Source organism: Anabrus simplex, chromosome 1, assembly GCF_040414725.1.
Source record: "Anabrus simplex isolate iqAnaSimp1 chromosome 1, ASM4041472v1, whole genome shotgun sequence".
Taxonomy (NCBI): Eukaryota; Metazoa; Arthropoda; class Insecta; order Orthoptera; family Tettigoniidae; genus Anabrus; species Anabrus simplex.
Window position 1 is genome coordinate 335,266,602 of NC_090265.1, and position 16,996 is coordinate 335,283,597.

Here is a 16,996-nt window from a genome sequence, read left to right on the forward strand (position 1 = left end):
TATTATTTCACGGAGGTTAACCTATCATTGATGACCTTTGGGAAGTTGAGGTTTAAATCAATGATATCGTCCTCTAACCATTCGTTCAGCTGCGCTGATAAAACAGAAAATGCCAGCCCAGATATTCACAAAGGTCACACCGGGCCAGTGAACCTGTAAAGAGTGATAGGCATTGATCATCAATTAGTGAACTGACGAATAAATATTTGTCACTTTTCTCTTTCATGGATCAACACGTCTCGTCCTAAACCGAGCTGACATTTAAAATAATATTGTGTGAACCACAAATTAAATTATCACCTGATTTATCTCTCTCGGACGAATAAAACTGGTAAGGGAACGTCACGAAAATGTCAATTTATTTAAATATTCAGACCAAGACCATTCGATAGAGCATATTAGTACGTTCCCACAATTTTAAAGGTGGAGACTGACTGGTTTCTTAAATTTTGGAATCGCCTTTGGTGGCGAGACCTAATGTTTACACTGCACTGTGTGTTCTGGTGATGGGATAGAGCAATTTTGTTATTTTCATTGACAAGTCTCAGTCTTATCCTTGGCTTTTACAATGAAAGTGACTGACGTAGGCATATGAGCAATGCTAGTACCGCCATTCTTTATCTAGGCCCTGCTATGAATGGTGCGAAAATGTTGCTCATACCATCCATTGGTGCATGCATTAACAATAATGTTATTGTGTTTACGTCCCACTAACTAATTTGGACGGTTTTCGGAGACGCCGAGTTGCCGCAATTTTGTTCCCCAGGAGTTCTTTTACGTGCCAATGAATCCGGCAACACGAGGCTGACGTATTTGAGCACCTTTGAATACCATAGACTGAGCCAGGATCGGGCCTGCCAAATTCAGGTCAGAAGGACAGAGCCACAGTCTGAGCCACTCAGCCCGGCTGGGTGCATGCATTTCAGTGGGCTTAGCAGACTGATATGTAATAGCAATTTCTAGCTCAGTGAGGAAAGAAACTGGAAACTACCTCACTCCTTGTTTTCGTAGCACGCATATTCAGTAATGCCTAGCCCATCTATGACAGCTGTTGAGGATCCAACCGGCCTTCGGGCTGAGAACTAAGAATACGTACAGTACAATAATACCGTTATCATACGTTCCTAAAATAACAGTTTGACCGGGCGAGTTGGCCGTGTGGTTAAGGGCGCGTGGCTGTGAGCTTGCATCCGATAAATAGTGGGCTCGAATCCCACTGTCGGCAGCCCTGAAGATGGTTTTCCGTGGTTTTCCGTTGTTTCTCATTTTTACACCAGGCTGTACCTTAATTAAGGCCATGGCCGTTTCCTTCCAACTCCTAGGCCTTTCCTATTCCATCGTTGCCATAAAACCTATCTGTGTCGGTGCGACTTAAAAGCCACTAGCAAAAAAAAAAAAAAAAAATGCTTCAAATAAGCTGGATAAAATTAAATAACTTACATGTAATAAAAGTAGTTCTGAAACGAGTGCATGTGTTATACGAAAGCATTCCTTTCAGTGTATAACTGCACAAAATAGAAATGTTATTACAAGGTATACTCTATATAGAAGATCAAAACCACCGACACGAAACGTGTATACGTTAGATTGTGCCGCTCTATTGAAGAGAAAATGGATGCAAGAAGGATTATGAAATTATTAGCGTATGAGTTGCGGATTTGCGACATTGAACGAACTTTCTCTGATCGAGTGCTGTTCGAACGAATCAAAACACAGTTTCAAAACCCAGTTGGAAGAACAAGTTGACTTTTTGAAAGTGAATACGTTAGTGTGGGTGGGGGCGGTAGAAAAATATCCACGCTATCCCCTGCCAGTTGCACGAGGTGATAAAGTGGGTCCCAGGGACTCTTAACATGGGAGGGTGTGTTGAAGACGACGGGGTCCTCAGTTGAGTCCTGGCATTGTTTCCACTTATTTGTGTCAGGCTCCTCACTTTCATCTATCCTGTCCGACGTTCCTTAGTTTACTCATGTTGTTTTATGACCCCGACGGATTAGGTTGCGAGGCCTAGGAACTCTTTCATTTTCAAGCCCTTCGTGGATGTTGTCTTTCTTTGGCCGATACTTTCATATTTCTAAGTGTCGGATCCCTAAGATGTTTACCCCTAATTAATGTTAATGTTTGTCAAGATTTACTTTCTCTTAAAACAATAATCACCATCACTACTACCTGTGTAATCTTATTGACCACCATTCCATGTCTTTTCTTTGCTGTAAAGTGTGTTTGTATATATACATTTCATTACATTTAACGCGTTTTATATCAACAAAATCCAGTTAAACGTCGATTCACATGGTTACACAAAATATTTTGTCCTGCGCAAGCAAAACAAACAACGTTGGTGAGAAACATGACCAGGTGTCCTTCTAAAATCTATTCGTCATCTGCTTACACAACAGGTCCACAGTAAACTTCAGTGGCTGCATAGTCTACAACACTCATTTCTGCTATTTGCCTTACGTCGCACCGACACAGATAGGTCTTACGGCGACTATAGGGTAGGAAAGGACGAGGAGTGGGAAGGAAGTGGCCGTGTCCTTAATTAAGGTACCTCCTCAACATTTTCCTGGTGTGAAAATGGGAAACCACGAAGAACCATCTTCAGGGCTGCCAACAATGGGATTAGAACCCACTATCTTCCGAAAACAAGCTCACAGCTGCGCGACCCTAACAGTACTCATTTCTGAATTCGAATCAAGATTATTTAATTCACCTTTAATTTCGTGTGGCTATTTTTAGCCGAGTGCAGCCCTTGTAAGGCAGACCCTCCGATGAGGGTGGGCGGCATCTGCCATGTGTAGGTAACTGCGTGTTACTGTGGTGGAGGATAGTGTTATGTGTGGTGTGTGAGTTGCAGGGATGTTGGGGAAAGCACAAACACCCAGCCCCCGGGCCATTGGAATTAACCAATGAAGGTTAAAATCCCCGACCCGGCCGGGAATCGAACCCGGGAGCCTCTGAACCGAAGGCCAGTACGCTGACCATTCAGCCAACGAGTCGGACATTTAATTCCCCTAATGGGAAGGGTCACCTGCTAATCTGCCGCTCACTCTCTGGTCATAAGTAGCGAGGAGATAGGGATTAAGGTTGGGTGACAATGATACGTAGAAGTGAGTGAGGATGTTAGGGAAGAAATTTGTCTGTTTCTTCCTTTCGACACTCGTCAGATAATTGAAGTCCCATGGCGTCTGTTCTGTTCACAGCTGCTTTTGCCAGTTCACCGCAATAAGGGTTTAACTACTTTTATATCACCTTTACGTGATGAGTTTCCCAGTGTTGCTGACATTGAAATCTGACAGGATAAATCAAAATCAAAATCAAGCATAAATGGTGGTACCAGTGATTTTCTATAAAAATCCCTGTTCGTTTATCTATACTAATATTATTAAGAGGAAACGTTTGTATGTATGTTTGTTTGTAACGAACAGACTCAAAAACTACTGAACCAATTTTAAAAATTACTTCACCTATAGAAAGCTACATTGCTAGTGAGTAACATGGGTTGTATTTTATTTTCAAAACAATTCGAGGTGGGGGGCACGGGGGCGGGGAGATATAAAAATAGTAGGCTAATATAGGCAAAATATCGAATTTGTCGTATAAGGACGAGACAAAACTCAATTTAATCCTCTTGACGCAAAGAACAAAACTCGGTAAGCCCTACGGTCCCAGAAACCATGATTTAAGGGCCTAAAACCAACCGTTACTGAGATATCGGCATCACACTGCCCCTGTTCTAGGAATCGGATAAACTGCCGTAACCATGGCAACGTCAGCTCCAGGATTCTAGAGCAGCGAAATTATCTACAATAACTCACAAAAACCTAATATGTTACAGACATGAACATTGATATTTGGAACCCTCTTTAAAAATAAAAGAACACAAATATTCGTTTTCAGAAAATCCACTTAAGGGAAGGGGGCGGTTGAAAGGAAGTGAGGAAGGAGTTGAATTATTTATATGAGGATACATATATCTAAAAAGAAATGAAGATGTTACAGACTTTAAAATTGGTACTTGGAATCTCCTTTAAAAATGAACACACTTTTCTGGAAAATCCACTTAAGGGGGTGAAAAGAATAAAAAAGCGGGTGAATTTTTAAAATGAGTACCTTCTTCTTCTATCGCTTTATCCACACCTGTGGGGTTGCGGGTGCGAACTGTGTCGCACATGTGGACTTGACCCTGTTTTACGGCTGGATGCCCTTCCTGACGACAACCATATGTGTAGGGATGTAATCTATACTTCTATACTAATATTATAAAGAGGAAAATTTGTAATTTGTTTGTAACGGATAGACTCAAAAACTACTGAACCGATTTTAAAAATTACTTCACCTATAGAAAGCTACATTGCCGGTGAGCAACATGGTCTGTATTTCATTTTCAAAACTATTCGAGGGGAGCGATGGGGGAGATATAAAAATATTAATATAATAGGCTAATATAGGCGAAATCGAATTTGTCGTACAAGGACGAGACAAAGCTCATTTTAAGCCCCTTGACGCAAAGAACAAAACTCGGTAAACCCTACGAGTCTGAAAACAATGTTTTAAAGCCCTAAAACCAACCGTTATGGAGATGTTGGAACCTTACTACCCCTGCTCTAGGAATCGGATAAAGAAACGAACGGCCGTAACCATGGCAACGTCAGCTCCAGGATTCTACAGCAGCTAGATTATGCATGTATGTTTGGGCATAGCTGCCAACCAAAATGAATACACATATGACTTACTATCTGTAAAAAATAAACTGTTGTGTAAGACGCTCATAGCACTCCTTTGGGCGGGGATGGAAAGGGAGTGAAGTATAAAAATATTAGCCCCGGAGATTTCCTTAGTACAGCGACCAGCGGTTGCCGACGGACCTCCATTTTTTCGTACTGGCTTAAGTTTCATTTTAAGGAGTCTGTTACCTATAGCTTAAACTATTTCCTATCAAATCATGGATTTGTAGTATCACTGATGTTATTAGTGCTGATATTTTGGTCCACTTTTACGATCATTGTAACTGTTACGGAGTTATCCGTGGTAGTTAGAGGTGAAAGAAGGTGCGGGCGGGAATAGGTCTCAACTTACGAAATTAAAGTTAATTTAAAACATTAACAAAGGTTATATTTTCTTTTCAAAATCAACAACTGACAACAAATAACAAAGATGTAACAGGTACCAAGTAGCAAATTAACAATTTAAGAATTTACAGAGCCCCAAGATTAATTTATGAGCTTTCAGCTTACCACCACAATAGTTACAGGGCAGAAAACCCCTAAGTACAAGGAGCACTTGCTCCTAATTAAAATGTTAAGATGAAAAGAGCAGACCCGCTCTCAATTTTACCAGCCTGTCAAAGGCTAAAACAACCTTTATTCCTAACTGCCCTTAAGGCACACATACCGTGAAACAGGGGTATCTTGTACCCAACCTACAGGGCCTTCACATGAAGAAAACAAACACTGGGTTAATTAAATGGCCAAAAAAAACAAATTGACTGGAGGCGTAGCTTGCACTCGTACATGAAACTTCTTAAAACCTAGGTGGCACTCGGCCAGTTATCCGTGGTAGTTAGAGGTGAAAGAAGGTGCGGGCGGGAATAAGTTTAAAACTTTAAGAAGGAAGAGAAAAATGGTTACGAAAACATAGTCACCTCAAAATCAAAATGAAGGGGAGTTCGAGAGGGTTAAGCACTCTCTATCCCAACTTGCGGCTAATTTACATGAATGCAGTAAGGTTTACATTAAAAAGGATTCGAACCTTCCCCCGCGGGTTAAAACTGCTGAGCTAGCAAGACATAAAGATGTTAACAGGCCATTACCTTGTAGATGAACCGCTGCTTGGAGAAAGAGGCGCTTCCCGCCCCCTGCTATATATGTTCACACACTGCGAAAGATGTTACAGAAGTGGCCCCGAGACCAAAATATCAGCACTTTTTATACCCTCGTGGAAAATTCGAGACAAGAATGATAAAGACACACCCCTTCAACTTTATTGGTAGACAAGGAATTACACATGGAAACGTGAGGAAGAAAGCTATGATTGGAGGAAAATTAATTACAGAAATTACCCATTGGTCAAATTCAAAACTGCCGGAAAGAGAAGGGTTATACTGCCAACCCAAACAATGACCGAAAGAAATTTAACAAAGAACAAACTTATGAATACCAAATTTCTTCAAAAAAATTTCCTTCACTTCGCACTAGGGTGCACAATTGTAGTTCTTAAGTAGTGCCATCTAGAAGAGAATGTTCACACTTCTTACTACAGAGCAAACAAAAACAAATCGAAACAGACATAGTTCAGAACACTTCAAAATTTACAGTAGAGACATCTTCCGAGAAACTTTTGATTTAATACAGATTGTTAAAGTTCAGGCTTCCTCCTGTAGAGGGATTTCAACTGGCGCAATATTTGAATTCGCGGCGTGGAGGTGTACCGCCCGGTACAGTAACCATGAAAACAACCTATGTACTGTACACAATGGAGGAACGGAAAGAACTGGCCACCTTACGGTACGTAAACCCCGGCTCAGGCACACCACTGCGGAGGTTCGGACCTGCCTTCGGGCAGAATATACCCTTATCTTACCATGTAGACGTAAACGCCAAAGCGTCCATCACTAATTTCCCCGTGGCTCTGTAGTTACGTCAGCATTATCGCGCGTGGTTGAACACCAGGTTATAGTCCACTAAAACTTTCTAATATATTAGAATATATATTGTCCTTTGGGGTATAAGTTCGTACTATCATTTCAGTAAATTTCCTCCAGGACATCATTAATACAGCCGGCCCCGTGTTGTACGGGTAGCGTGCCTACCTCTTACTCGGAGGCCCCGGGTTCAATTCCCGGCCAGGTCAGGGATTTTTACTTGGACCTGAGGGCTGGTTCGAGGTCCACTCAGCCTACGTAATGATATGAAATGGCCTATGGCTTTTAGTGCCAGGAGTGTCCGAGGACATGTTCGGCTCGCCAGGTGCAGGTTTTTTGATTTGACACCCGTACGCGACCTGCACGTCGTGATGAGGATGAAATGACGATGAAGACGGCACATACACCCAGCCCCCGTGCCAGCGAAATTAACCAATGATGGTTAAGATTCACGACTTTGCCGGGAATCGAACCCGGGACCCGTGTGACCAAAGGCCAGCACGCTAACCATTTAACTATGGAGCCGGACTCAGCCTACGTGTTTAGAATTGAGGAGCTATCTGACGGTGAGATAGCGGCCCCGGTCTAGAAAGCCAAGAATAACGACCGAGAGGATTCGCCGTGCTGACCACACGACACCTCGTAATCTGCAGGCCTTCGGGCTGAGCAGCGGCCCCTTTGTAGGCCAAGGCCCTTCAAGGGCTGTAGTGGCATAGGGTTTGGTTTGGTTTGGTTTTACATCATTAATACAGGCCAAAATGTCGGTTCCATCCTTTACCAGAAATTAAATATAATTTGATAACCGAGGCGTTCCTTAGCTATCCCGGCTTCATCGATGATTGGGGTCATGTGCCTCCCAGACAATAAAATCAACACAAAAGGGTTTAAAATACCGATTTTCTTGGTAGTTCTAAAATAAAAATAGAGTCTCGGTTTCCGGCGCGCACAAATGCTGTGGGTTCAATACAATAGAGAAGTTATCTCTATGTCCGATCACTTTTGAACCCAGTAACGGCGTTATACTGATTTATTTTGATAGTTGAATCTCAGGATCACATGCGTAACCAGATTTGGAAGGTTCGATTCAAAATATTTCGACCTCATGCTGGTGAATCCATTATTTTTACGTATCATTTTACCACCTCGACTAAGCATCACTCCTAATACGAAGGATGTCTGCTTTAAGTCTTCACCAGTGTTTAATTTTATTTGCATAACCGGTAAAAACCTGCATCTTTTTCTACTAGAACTGAAATGGTCGTATTCTGCTAATAAGAGACGTGATGCTTGCGGTTCTGAAGAGGCAATTATCTTCACCTCGTGTTGACTCAGCCATGTATCCAATTCTTCGCAGCTGTTACAGCAGCCTCACTACGGAGTGTGGCTTTCAAGGCAGCTAATGAGAAATTCCCTCACTTTCATTTAACGAAAGTAGTTTCATGAAGAGTCCTTGTTTAAAAAGGTTTTCTATATTTTCCTGCCTCCCTCAACAGACATCCAGTACATCCTTAAAATGTAAATTGCCTTGCATTCAATTATTGTTAAGTACATTTACAGATTAATTTCTAATTTAATTGAAACATTTTGTCTGACTTGAATAATTGAGACTGTACTTACAACTGTCTACGATAATTTTTAAAAGTTTATCTGCTTTCAACTGTAGGTATGCAATATAATTTTCTATAAAACCTCATATTTTCATCATTAACAAAGGCATCCATGTATCCATAACAGTAATCTAGAGCTTACATCTTTCTTTGGATCAATGGTAGATCATAGGCTCAAACAGGGCAGATGTAGTAAGATTATATGTGTAGAGAAAATCCATTCGATGTTAGCATATTGATTATCATTCACCAATTTGTCATCCCATGGATGTCAAGTTTATCTGTCAAATAATAGGGTTAAAAGCAATACCAGGAATTAACTAAACGTAGCTAAAATCCCCGACCCAGCCGGAATTTAAACCCAGGACTTTTTAACGACATACCTCTACAGCTGACAATTGGTATATATTCTCTTTCTCAACATTAACCGGAATTAGTTACAAATACTCATACACAATCACAGATATTACATTGACACATGTAATCAGGCAAAATTAACACCTACTACAGTAAGTTAACTTGAGATGGAAACGACTATATTACAAGTTCCTTAGATGAAGAAGCGTCAGCAGCAACAACACGCATCCGTAGTGCACCTTGTATCTTAATTTGAACTAGATTATGTACATACAAATTATTATTATTATTATTATTATTATTATTATTATTATTATTATTATTATTATTATTATTATTATTATTATTATTGTGCCATAATATGGCGAGCGTAGCGAAAGAGAAGGAAGTGGTGGGCCTATGGGGATGGACAGATAAGCATTCGAATCATAGTGCCAAAACTTTATTATATAAAATTTAAATTTGCTTTGTTTCGATGACAAACAAATGGAAGTGGGTTCAAGCCAAACTAGCCTAAATTCAAAGAGGTTTTGTACTCAGAATTATTCGTGCGTACCGCACAATATCCACGGAAGCAGCCCTTGTTGTGGCGGGAATCCCACCTCTGTATTTAACAGCCATTGCCAAAGCTGAGCTCACATTAACAAAAAAAGGTGTTTTGTATCCTGATAGGATATTAACGGTCACTCCTGAACTGCAAGCTAATACATTGACAGCAGGTCACCCAAGTCAATTTGCCAATAATCCTTTGCAAGAAGTGTGCAACACACAACATCATTACAATATTTATACGGATGGATCCCGGATTAGCAAAGAAAAAGATGGCTGGCGTGTAGGATGTGCTTTTGTAGTGCTACAGAATAACAGTGAGGTGCATGCTGAAAAATTTAGACTATCTCCCCCATGTTCAGTCTTTCAAGACGAATTGTACGCTATACAACAGGCAGTTATGTGGATTAAAAAACACAATTGTGCTGCACAAATATTGAGTGACTCTTAGGCAGCTTTGAGAGCAATCCAAGAAAAATATAACTTTCATCCGGTAGCTGTTAATATAAGATCACACATATTAGGATACAGTAACCATATCTGCAAGAAATGGGTCCGAGGTCATGACGGAGTAGAAGGAAATGAGAGAGCTGATGAACTTGCCAAAGCAGCTACTACTTCTTCTGACGCTTTGTTGATATATGAAAAGTCTCCTTTGTCTCATGTAAAAAAGGAACTGAGGGAGTATACACAAGATATGTGGAACAACCAATGGATCACCAGCAATAATGGCCGGCTAACAAGAGAGTTGTTCTTTCCAAATATCCAAGACAGATTACAAAGTAGGTTTTTGCAACATGAACATATTACAACTCAGTTTTTGACAGGACATGGAAAGTTTGGATCATACTTCGAGAGGTTTGGAATCAGTGTTCAGAAGCCCTACACTTGTACCTGTGAAATGCAACAAACTGTTCCTCATCTCTTATTTGAGTGTCCGATTTTTAACAGGAGTAGATATGAATTATTAATGCATTTAAACATGTGTAATATAGAATACCAAGCACCTCTCACTGTGGTATTTCAGAGAAGATGTTGTTATAAAGTGTTTGTTAAATTTCTCCATCTAATTTATAAGTCATCTCTATTTTAATTGAATTGTCATGTATTAACTTAGTATCACTATCTATAACCCTAATATACTACTTGTAAAATAGGGTTTGTAATGGGAAATTCAATAATAATAATAATAATAATAACAACATCTAACTAGCGGAGGATCTCTTCCAGTTTCCAACAGATGCGACTTAATACACACTTTACTTGGCATTACACGAAGGTGCGTAGAACCTTGCCACTTCATCATAAAGAACCTCAAATAACACTACCCGTGGTTTACAATTCATAATCAGAAATTTTACCATTTTAACATCCCCATACAAGGGGTACGACATGCCTCATCAAACAACTGCCACAGCAGAAGTGAAACACTGTACAAGAAATAACGAGCATTAGCTCTACGTTAACGCACCAACTATACATTTACAGAGGATAGTTACATATGAGTTTTTGTGTAAACCTAACACCTTGATTTAAATTGAGAAAGTCCAGCCACCTCATACCCTTTCTTACTTGGTAAGACATCGGGAAACTATAGAAATTTCACTCCTAACTCCATGTCAGTGGAACCTAGTTAGCCCCCCACACGGCACCGTCCCGTAGTGTGTCGCCTTCAAGCACGAGAAGCAGAATGTTCTCTCTGAGTTCGGTCAACCGTGACCTTGCCGTGATCTTTTCGGACCAATGAAGAGTGAAGTTCAGTATTCACCCTTGGTACTCCACTAAAACAAACCTGAGACAAGTACGGAGACTACAGTACAAAGACTATCTAGTTTATTATGCATGTATATAAGTTGTGTACATTTACTCTCTGGGACGTATTGTTACTTTATTAAATCGGTCCCATATAAAAACGGGTTCAGAAAGATAAAATATTGAGGGAAATTTACGATTAACTTCCCTGTTGAATGTTGTTTTCCCCTGTCAATTCATGAAATGGAGATGTTCCCGACAACATCTATTTCCTCGTTTACTGGTGTTAAGTTTGTGCGAATAGACCCTATTTTCTTCGGTGCTAGCACGTTACGATCAGTTAGCAATACTATTCATTGAAATGTAGCTCGCTATCCTACTCCTCTTCGGCACGTGATATAGTAACTATCGCGTAGTCTTCCGTCCCATCATTCACAGCAAGATAATTCTAGTACACTTTTTTTTGCTAGTTGCTTTACGCCACACCGACACAGATAGGTCTTACGGCGACGATGGGACAGGAAAGGCCTAGGAATGGGAAGGAAGCGGCCGTGGCCTTAATTAAGGTACAGCCCCAACATTTGCCTGGTGTTAAAATAGGAAACCATGGAAAACCATCTTCAGGGCTGCCGACAGTGGGGTTTGAACCCACTATCTCCCGGATGCGAGCTCACAGCTGCGCGCTCCTACCCGCACGGCCAACTAGCCCGGTAATTCTAGTACTAATTCTGAGGGGAGAGACGGGCTTCCTGGACCTTGAAGCAGTCTCTCAGGTCAGGAGATTTGTATTGTATTTGTGTTGTCGGCAGCCCTGGAGATAGGTTTTCATGGTTTCCCATTTTCACACTATGCAAATGCCGGGGTTGTATCTTTATTAATGTATTATTATTATTATTATTATTATTATTATTATTATTATTATTATTATTATTATTATTATTATTATTATTATTGTAGGGTTCCTAGACCGAATGGCCAGCATCGGTGTGGCTTTCGGTTCAGAGAGCCCATGTTTCCGTTCACTGTAGGGCGGGAATTTTAGCAGCTTTTGGTTAATTCCTCAGGAGCTGGGGCTTTGTGTTCGTCTTAATATCCATCTTTCTGTACATCAGACTGCCAAGCACAACAGAAATACGTAGCTGTGTATTTTTTTTACAAGTTGCTTTACGTCGCTCCTATACAGATGGGTCATGTGACGACAATGGGGTAGGAAAGGGCGAGGAGTGGGAAGTAAGCGGCCATGACGTTAATTAACGTGAAGCCTCAGTATTTGCTTGCTGTGAAAATGGGAAAACAAGGGAAACAATCCTCAGAGCTGCCGATAGTGGGGTTCGAATCCACTATCTCCCGAATCCAAGCTCACAGCTGCGCGCCTCCAACCTCAAGGTTAACTCGATCGCTCGTAGTAACGTGCAGTGTACATCCTTTATATAGGGTTGGTGTCGGGAAAGGCATCTGACAGAAAAACTGGGCTTAATCCATACGTAGGGTAGTGCTGAACGTAAGTAATTGGAACAAGGCCAATAAGGAAAAGAAGGAGAAGAATAATTTACTTACTTCAAGTTACATGAGAATGTTCGTTTTGAGGTCGTTGTCATTTAAGTTAGGAAGCAGACACATTTTTCTTTATTAAACTTCACATGAAGTCTGCAGAGGGTGAGCTATAAATGATACGTTCTCGCGTAAAGAAGAACTGAAATTCTGCTGCACATACGGCACCATGGAAGACGTAGCAGAATATTGTAAAGACGGCAATCTATTGATGCGTTGGAATGGAGAGATTTTATGCTATTTGCTTTACGTCGCACCGACACAGATATATCTTATGGCGACGTTGGGAGAGGAAAGGCCTAGGAAGTGGAAGGAAGTGGCCGTGGCCTTAATTAAGATACAGCCCTGGCATTTGCCTGGTGTGAAAATGGGAAACCATGGAAAACCATCTTCAGAGCTGCCGACAGTGGGGTTCGAACCCACTATCTCCCGATTGCTGGATAGTGGCCGCACTTAAGCGACTGCAGCTATCGATCTCGGAATGGAGAGAAATACGAATATTGTGCTTATTACTGATAGAAGAGCACATTTCTTGCAAACAAAGAAAAAACACAAAATACGTTATTTCGTACGATTAGTATTTTATTAACTGATTGACATTAATTAAAAAAGTATAAATGCGCTGTCTGAAGAATAGCAACTATGCTTTAATGGGTTAAATGGCATTGCTTCTACTGGCACACTACAGTGACACGCAATATACTTCTCATGTCAGACGCCACGCTCCCTCATCCCAGCGTCTGCTTGACGTGACTTACACTGGGCTGTGATATTTACACGAAATTAATTAACATAATCATTACTTCAATCACGAGAATATTCAAATATGGTACATACTATGATTATATAGAGTATACGATTAATTATCTTAATATCACGACGTAAACAGTCACACGTGATTGAAACAAATTTATAGTGCACGACGATCGAAGACTTATGGTGGCGGCAAGACTGGAATAGCCTACAGACACATGGTATAGTTTAAGAGCTTCGCTCGTTTGTGGCGTTTTATGCCGCAACAAGATAAATTTCAAGTTTCCTGCATGGTATATTTTCTATTATTGCTGTTAGAAGAATCAAGACGAATTCAAAGTAATGGCAACACTGCACCAAGAAGTCGATCGCATCAACCAAGGAGAACAAGCAGAGTGACAAGAAGCAGTACTGGGGGGTGGGGAATAGTGAGAGAGGTTTTCTGTGGTAGGTACCAAACAAAAAAGAACATATTACCATTCGATAGTTTTAGACAAACAACTGTATTGAAACAGTAAAGTTTTGGCAGAATACACACTGATTAACATAGAAGCAAAATAGGCCCGAAACAAACCCTGGACATAAATCACCAAAGCAATTTTTTTTTAACTTCCCTTAAGACGAAAGTTAACAATTCACGAATAAGAAAGAGGCAAAAAGGAACTACTACGCAGGACTTTGTTACAGTTTTCAAATAATGTTCCATACACGATCATCTCAGATTATATTCTTTCTAGAGAAATAATTATAAAACTTTTGAACGAGCAACATTTTTTTATGATGATGATGATAATAATAATTGGAATAGTATGTTTTTGCACACTACACACAGAAGGACAATAGGTCCGAGAGAGATCCTGGACATGAATCACCAAAGCGATACCCAAGCTTCCCTTAACAGGAAGAAAGTAATAGGAAACTACCGCACAGATTTGTTTACAATTTTACAAAAACATTTCATACATCGCTGTAGATTCCACCTATACAACGGAACTCCTACACAGGATTTAGTTACAATTTTCAAAAAAAAAAATAAAGTTTCATACATAATAATCTCAGATAATGTTCTTCCTACGGAAATAGACATAAAACTGTTTTACAAGCGACTGTCCTTTTTCTGCGATGATTATAATATTTGGCCACAATTACAAATCTAACACCTCCAGGGCGTTTCTACAAAAACCTAATGATCCTAGTGAAAGAGAAACGGGAGGGAAAGGAGGAGGATCAAAACAACAAGGACATGAAAGGAAGAGATTAAAAAAAAGGAATTCCGAGTGCGCGATACTGGAGAAAGCTCATCTGCCAATTAGTATCCAAATTTCAAAGCTTGAAAAAATTCTGTTGGCGATGTTCACCCTCAGTCCGCATCAATTAATTTGCAGAACATAATTAAAAGGTAATTTTGATAAGTAGAAAGTAGTAAGAATTTAGGCGCGAACCAAGCGCCTGAACGGCTAAATTAAAGTTTTCCAACAATTTCCAAAATCCGACGATGTAAAGTTTTCCAGCTGGACGGGAGTGGAAACCGCATCGCACGGTAGTGATGGGTCGCGTGATGCAAAGCTCTCGAGGCATTCTGAGCAAGCGATGCAGTACGTGCCTCATAATGCTATCTCGATGTCATATATGGACGTCAGGCGCATGAGCTCTTTGTCTCGAGGCAGTGCTGGGAAAAGTATCGAGAGCTCTCGATGCATTTCGAGCAACTGATGCAGTCCATAACTCGTAATCCTATCTCAAAGTTGAATCGGGACATCATGCGCATGCGGTATGTTAACCGTCAACCATACTTCGCCTGCTGATCATCTAATGACGTCTTCGAAAACCTTAATATGTAGTTAGTGGGACGTAAAGCAAATAACATCATTGTAACAACTAATGACGATACGCCCACTTCTTTTAAATCTACTAGAAGTCAATTTGCCTACCTGTACTTTCTGCATTTTGCTTATTCACTGTCCGCTTCCGCGGCGAAATGATTAGTATGCTGGCGTTTGGTCCAAGGGCCTCCGGGTTCGATTCTCGGCTATGTGAGATATTTTGTCCTTCATTGATTAGTTCCTATGGTTCGGGGACTGGGTATGTGAAATAAATAGTAATGAACAGTGTGACATATTTTTAAGATTTTATTGAAACCATATCTTTTACGACGCATCGAGTTGTGTAATAATTTGAACAGAAAGGAAAATGTAACGGTAATGGCATAAAGGTACTGGTGTACGTGTGAATGTATCTGAAAAGGGACTCGTTCTTGGGTTAATTCTCCTTCTGGAATATCAATACTTTTATATAAGTCGTGGTCGTCGTCGTAATCTGTTTACCCTCCAGGGTCAGTTTTCCCCACGGACTCAGCGAAGGATCCCACCTCTACCGCCTCAAGGGCAGTGTCCTGGAGCTTCGGACTCTGGGTCGGGGGATACAACTGGGGAGGATGACTAGTACCTCGCCCAGGCGGCCTCACCTGCTATGCTGAAACAGGGGCCTTGCGGGGGATGGGAAGATTGGAAGGGATATACAAGGCAGTAGGAAGGAAGCGGCCGTGGCCTTAAGTTAGGTACCATCCCGGCATTTGCCTGGAGAAGTGGGAAACTACGGAAAACCACTTCCAGGATGGTTGAGGTGGGAATCGAACCCACCTCTACTCAATTGACCTCCCGAGGCTGAGTGGACCCCGTTCAGCCCTCGTACCACTTTTCAAATTTCGTGGCAGAGCCGGGAATCGAACCCGGGCCTCTGGGGGTGGCAGCTAATCACACAAACCACTACACCACAGAGGCGGACTTTCATATAAGTATGGTAACAAATAGATCGTTTCCATGAAAAGGATCATTCAAGACCAGCTACAATATTATCAGGCCTGAAGGCACATATACAGGATGAAGCCGAACTCCATCGACAAACTTTCGGAAATTGTTCAGGGAAACTTTCTGTGTATATTGGTACAAGGGACCCGTGGTCTCCGGTGGCTCGTTATTGAGCAGAACCGGTAATTATAATATGACTTATTCGGTTTTATTACCGCAAACAACCTTATTTTTGTGAAAATACCTTCACAATGGAGAAAAAGACTGCAATATTCAATAACAGTCCGCCTCTGTGGTGTAGTGGTTAGTGTGATTAGCTGCCACCCCCAGAGGCCCGGATTCGATTCCCGGCGCTGCCACGAAATTTGAAAAGTGGTACGAGGTCTGGAACGGGGCCCACTCAGCCTCGGGAGGTCAACTGAGTAGAGAGGGGTTCGATTCCCTCCTCAGCCATCCTGGAAGTGGTTTTCTGTGGTTTCCCACTTCTCCTCCAGGCAAATGCCGGGATGGTACCTAACTTAAGGCTACGGCCGCTTCCTTCCCTCTTCCTCGTCTATCCCTTCCAAACATCCCATGACCCCACAAGGCCCCTGTTCAACATAGCAGGTGAGGCCGCCTGGACGAGGTACTGGTCATCCTCCCCAGTTGTATCCCCAGACCCAGAGTCTGAAGCTCCAGGACACTGCCCTTGAGGCGGTAGGGGTGGGATCCCTCGCTGAGTCCGAGGGAAAAACCAACCCTGGAGGGAAAACAGATTACGAACGAACGAACGAACGAACGAATATTCAGGAACCAAAACGTACAACACAAAACCCAGAGTAGCAAAGCCTGTAATATGTAATAACCAAAACGTACAATACAAAAAACAGAGTAGTGCGATAACCCTCTGTCGAAGCTCGTACATTTTTATCACAGTGTGTTCAATATCTTCTGTCAGTGTACCTACTGTTTGAAGGTAACAATTCCATGCCGTTGGT